The following is a 6,381-nucleotide window of genomic DNA, read 5'->3' as shown; positions in this document are numbered from 1 at the left end:
GTACACTCTTTCCCTCCAATTCAAGCCGCCTAAGAGTTCTCTCACTCTGCACAGTCTTATGTTCTGCACAAGGCCTACTCTCTTACTGAGCAGCTACAGCCTCAAGGAAGAGCTCAGTCCTACTTTCTAGTGATTTTCTCAGTCAATGCATTAGTCTTCCTTGTAATTAGAAAGGTTATTGCTGTTATTTCTTATGCTGCATAAGAATCTTCACTGCCATCCCTAAATTATAATCAGTTTTCGAAAAGAGCGCTATAAGGAGTTCCCTGCTGCTGCTGCCTCGCCAGAAAACTGCAGTGAATATGAATGAGTTTAAACTTTGATAAATTTCTTTGGCAAAGTAGGGCCTCATGCTAAGTGACAGCTCAAAAATTGTTGGGAATGTTTCAGAATTCCAGTTTGGTCCTACCTGAGCGTGGTCATAGTGGGGGTGATTGATAGTCTGGCCTGAGAAGCAGCTTAGCACTGTCTCATAAAATGTGCTGGAAAGACCATTTAACTATGTTAAACCTCGTGACTTTGTGTTCTGTGGACCTGGAATGGCCTCATAAATCAGACATGCCTGGTTTTAATAGCTCCAATCAAAGGGAAAAAGAAAGAAAAAGACACTATATTTGTGTAAGGCTGTCCTAGTGTCTTAGAATAGTAAGAGTGTCTTTTTGAAATGTTTACACTCATGTGCACACACTTCCAACACATAAAATCAAAGACAGGGTCATTTTCTTTTCTTTTTTTTTTTTTTGTCTGATCAAGATGAACTTTCTATTTCAATGCAATCTCTCTCCTCCATTCTGTTGTGATTGAGCACAGAAAAAAAGATAACTTTTTCTTCTCATTACCCCACAAGCTGAGCACAGTGGCCTTCATGGGGTAGGTAATCAAGCCAGTAAGGCAGCACCCTTGACAAAGATCCTGAAAGGCATATGGTGTAATCACCCGGCTGGGGCTGGGCCACATCTGTATGATTCTGCCTGGTCGACCTGTGTGAAACTGCAGGCAGCCATCATTTAAATTGGGTTTGACTGACTGGCAAGTTGAAAATCCTTTAGGACAAGATGGAATTTATGACGATAGGTATTTGATTATAGTTTCACTTTATTGGCCCATCAAATGCAGTGCCACTAATGCAGACATATTTAACTCAGGAAAACTTTGAAGATACTCTCTCCTCTTTTTATTGATGTCAATTTAAACTATTAAAGTGAGAAAGATTGAAAAATTGGACATGACTGAGCCTTCCACTCTAGACACTCCCTACCTGTTCTCCTCTGAAAATTCAAATCAGCACCCATGAATCCCTCAGAAATCCATTTTTGAATTTTTAAATCTCAGCCTATCTGTCACTCTTACCTGAATATAAAACATCTAAGAAGGGCTTCCCTGGTGGCGCAGTGCTTGAGAGTCCGCCTACCGATGCAGGAGACGCGGGTTCGTGCCCCGTTTCGGGAAGATCCCACATGCCGCGGAGCGGCTGGGCCCGTGAGCCATGGCCACTGAGCCTGCGCGTCCGGAGCCTGTGCTCCGCAAATGGGAGAGGCCACAACAGTGAGAGGCCCGCAGAACGCAAGAAAAAAAAAAAAAAAAAAAAAAAAAAAAAAAAAAAAAAAAACATCTAAGAAGTTTACATTTTCTTTCGCTGTGGTTTGTTTTTATTTGTATTATATCAATGTACATATTATTTTCAAGAGAAATTGTATAGCAGATTGTATTAAGGGGCAAATAGATATATATAAAGTGTATATGCATATGTGTGTATATGTGTATGTATATATATATATAGTCAACACATATGTACTTACAGAAAAATACATTTAACTTAAAAAGACAGTACAGCTTACTGATACTGTTCATTCTGCAGCTGTAATTTAGAATGGCAATGTCATCTAGAATTAGCTGATTGGAGAGTGTTTAGGTTACATCTAAATTATATGAAAATAATCAATTCTGAAAGAAAAAATATATATATATATTCAGCTAGCTATCTTTGTAGTGTAGAACAAAAAAGTTTGATTACATTTTCACATTTCAATTGACTGTGCAATATCTTATAGTAATTTAAAATAAATATTAACTCTATTGTGGTTCAAGACTCTATAAACCTGTCTAAGGAGAATACCAGTTCCCTGTGGACCCACACAAAGGGGCTGGTGACACACTATGTAATAGTTACCCAGCTTGTTGACACATCCCTCTGAGAAGTTTATCTCCCAAAAAGACTGAAGGAAATAAATGATGGATTTTTTTTTTAAATGCTTAAAGCAGATATATTTCCCCACATGGAGGGGAAAAATCAGGCTGAACAACATTTTTAAAATGCTAAATTATATTTGTTTCTTTGTTTATTTAATAATTATTTATTGAGCTCCTACTATATGCTAGGCACTATAGAGAGTACAGACAAGACAATGCATCTGCCTTCATGGAGCCACACTAGCAAACTCTGTGTATAACTAGTTGTAAACTGAATGGAAATATACAGTAGGCTGTGAGACCCTCAGAAACTCAAACTATGATTGAGCAATATAACAAGTCCTTGAAAGACTCAATGTCAAAGAACACTGGTGTGAACCATAAGTGTTAAGAGAAGGTCAGAGAAAGCTCAGGTTGGTGGGAAATGGAACAGTGAGGAAGACCTCATTGGGAGATGTGGTTTGATCTGGACTTTGAAGAGTGGGCATCACCTGGAAAGAGAAGAGAGGGAAGGTCATTTAAGACAAGAAGGAAACAGCAAGGACGCTGAGTGGGGAATGAACATTGTTTGGAGGACAGGAAGTAAATGAGGTATCTGAAATGTAGGGTGGAGTATTAGATGAGGGTGGATGAACAAGACAGTACCTAAAAAAGAGAGGCCTTAGTGCTGTGCTCACACATGTGGACTTACTTGGTCATTGGCAATGGGGAACCACTGAGTTTTAATCACAAATGGAGTCTTTATATATATACTCTATATTTTTCCCTGCTTTGTGAAAACTACACTTTTTTTTTTTTTATTTCTAAGTAATGACTTGAGACTAAAGTAGAGAAAGGATTAAAAAGTTAAATCAACCGTACTTACTTTGGTATGAAAAATGTAAGAAGGGGGGCTTCCCTGGTGGCACAGTGGTTGAGAGTCCGCCTGCCAATGCAGGGAACGCGGGTTCGTGCCCTGGTCTGGGAGGATCCCACATGCCACGGAGCAGCTGGGCCCGTGAGCCATGGCCGCTGAGCCTGCACATCCGGAGCCTGTTGCTCCACAACGGGAGAGGCCACAACAGTGAGAGGCCTGCGTACCGCAAAAAAAAAAAAAAGAATAAATTATGTGAAAAACACATAGGCATAAATATTTCAGGCCACAAAAGTGAGAGGCCTGCGTACCGCAAAAAAAAAAAAAAAGAATAAATTATGTGAAAAACACATAGGCATAAATATTTCCATTGCAATATTATTTACAAGATGAAAAATGGAAGGGACAACTATAGAGTTGTATGAAATATTATACTGTCATAAAATTAATACAAAAACAAGAAAATGTGATAAAATGATAAAAGAATAAAACAAAATACATTTCATGAATGTCATTCTAAATATGTATTCTAAACACATATGACATTCTAAATATGAAGACATAGAATATGTACACATAGAAATAAAATCAAGAAAACAATATGGCAAAATTGATTGGAGGTTAGTGGTATTTAGATATTTTAACTCAAAATTTTTATAATTATTTTGCTCAATGCATTAGAAAATGGTATATTTTGACATCATACATCTTAGTGAGCTCATTCTTGCCAGAAGCTGACAGTAGCCACTTATTGAGTAATATGAACGGAGAAAATGATCAAAAAAATATTTCTCAAGGTAAAAGTGTAGCCACGAAGAAAAATCCATGGTAAAGAGTTTTCTTTTCCTATGCCTTATCATAATAATCTGAATACCAAAAGACAAGGACTTAAGTTAGATTCCCCCCACCCAAAAAAAAGGGATACTCTGTTTTTGAAACTTCCTAAGAGGACACAAAATTAGAAATACCCCCAAAGAACATTATTTTCAATGACCATATTTAAGCCATTTAAAACCCAAGCTCCATATTTTTAATCAGTGTGTTAGTCATTTCAAACAGATTTTCTTCATTTTGCCTCAAATTAAACTCTGTTGTTAACAACCGATCAAACTATTTATTCTGGATAGTCATGTAAATACTAAATAAAGGTGGTTATATGGCTTGATGAGGTGATGCCCAAATCACCTACTTGCTGGCTTATTTATGAATGGAAATGAAATGCATGGAACTACCACATAAAAATATTCTCAAACACATTGTTTCCAATCAATTGTTTTATTATCCCCAGTGCCTTAGAGTTTCATGTTATTAATACCAATATATTTTCATCAGTTGAATCAATAAGGCTGTAGTATAATGAATGTTTCATGCTCAGTCTTGAGGATAATAGAAAAACTGACAGACTGAAAAATGACTGGAATTTCCTTCTGCTCTAATCTAAGCCATTATAGTAGCTACAGGTTTTTTATCCAGGCAGCTCTTCCATCCCTTCACAGCTCAGTGGCATTTATTGCTTCCTACAACTTCACAGGCTCTCACATGACAGTCACAGCAAGATGGTAGACAAAGTTCAGTTTTTCTGGGGATTGGATGGCTAAGCCCTGACAGAGTCTCTGTAAAGGAGCTCCTTGGCCACAGAAGAAGGCATCTTTCCCTGTCCCATGGGAAGGAGAAGACATTGTCTCCTCCTACCTGCAGAGAAATGGAGCTCTTCTCACAGCCTCTTCCTGGGGAAATGGTTCAGAAACAAGTATAGCCAAGCACCAGAAAGCCTGTCTGTGTGTTGCTCAGCTGGAGAAACAGAAAACTGCTGTACAATGTAGTGAGTGCCATGATAAGGATTGGAAATGGTGTTTCATGAACCCATAGAAAACATAACTAGAAAAGATTTCCCAAAAGATGTGAATAATAAATTAACTGACTTATTAAGAATGAGAAGGAGTTAGGCAGAAGAAAAAGAGAAAGGAAAGATCTAGGGAGAGATGAAACTCTGTGTGAATCATTAATATAGTGGTAGATAAAGCATACAAATTCTCTACTCATTTGGATACTAGTTAAGAGTGTGTGTGGGAGAGAAGATATATAGACATATATACATATATATCTACAACGTATATTTAAGAAATATGTGCTTGAAAGGTCATTTTGTACCAACCACATGCCAGGCCTCTGGCATCAAACAGTTCATTTATTTAACAAGTAGTTATCAAGAATTTTAGTGGTCATTTTAAATAAGTTAACACACAGAAAAAGCTTAAAGTATAGCTTGACATATAGCAAGTACTCAAGATAAGTTAGCTATTATTATTAGAGTCAGAAAGTACTAATGTATTAGGGGTTTAGTAAAAAGGCCCACCAGGGCACATGACACCACCCCTCCCTGAAAAGTCATTGACCCACTCAAAACATAATAACCAAATATTCCCCTTAAAGCTTATATTTTGGTTAAGACTGCCAGGAAACTATATTTAGTGCAAAAACCCAAAACTACTGCTGAAACCCAGGATTGAACCAGGGACCTTTAGATCTTCAGTCTAACACTTTCCCAACTGAGCTATTTCAGCTTGTTCAGGTGACTTCTCCTGAATAACTATAATGGAATAATACTTGTTTTATAATATAAAAAAAAATCAATACTCAGAGTCAGCTGGAGGTAGGCATTTAACAAATCTTCAGAGATGATGAGGTAAGATCCCTGTTTACAAGCTAGACATAATAAATAATTTCACTTTTCTCAGTTCTGTGTTTAACTGCCCTGCAATCTGTTTTTTCCATTTAAAAATAAATCATGGACTTTTTTCATGTCCAAAAAAAAAAAAAAAAAGAAATATGTGCTTGATAAACAATAAAGCAGAGTAGAGGAATGAGAAGATTGAGGAAGGATATTTCTGACAAAATCATCATGGGAGACAGCTCTGAGGAGGTGGCATTTGAAAAAATAACATTTGAATTAATTGAGGGGATAAAATGTGAATTGGCTTGGGAATATGGAAATGAAATGAAATGTATAGAACTACTACATTAAAATATTTGGTGTGAACAAGGGAAGAAACAAAAAGAAGAAAAAAAGAGAAGAATAACAAAAACAACTGGAAAATAAGTAATGAAATGGCTATAGGTAAATATTCATCAATAATTACATTAAATGTCAATGGACTAAAATCTCCAATCAAAAGACATAGGGTGGCTGATTGAATAAAATAAAAAGACTCTTTAATATGCTGGTTACAAGAGACACACTTCAGGACCAAGACATACAAACTGAAAGTGAGGGGATGGAGAAACATACTTCATGCAAATAGAAGTGACAAGAAAGTGAGGGTAGTAATACTCATATC

The 6,381-nt window shown here is 36.8% G+C and overlaps 1 non-coding gene across 1 annotated transcript; it reads right to left on the bottom strand.

Annotated features, from left to right (window-relative positions):
• Nucleotides 1-5,534: 5,534 nt before the first annotated feature.
• On the bottom strand, nucleotides 5,535-5,607 carry TRNAF-GAA (transfer RNA phenylalanine (anticodon GAA)). Its single transcript has one exon. It is a non-coding gene; the product is annotated as a tRNA-Phe (tRNA).
• Nucleotides 5,608-6,381: the final 774 nt, after the last annotated feature.

This window comes from Lipotes vexillifer, unplaced genomic scaffold (assembly GCF_000442215.2).
Source record: "Lipotes vexillifer unplaced genomic scaffold, Lipotes_vexillifer_v1.1 scaffold1023, whole genome shotgun sequence".
In the NCBI taxonomy this organism is placed as follows: Eukaryota; Metazoa; Chordata; class Mammalia; order Artiodactyla; family Lipotidae; genus Lipotes; species Lipotes vexillifer.
This window is presented reverse-complemented; position numbering and strand designations above follow the sequence as displayed.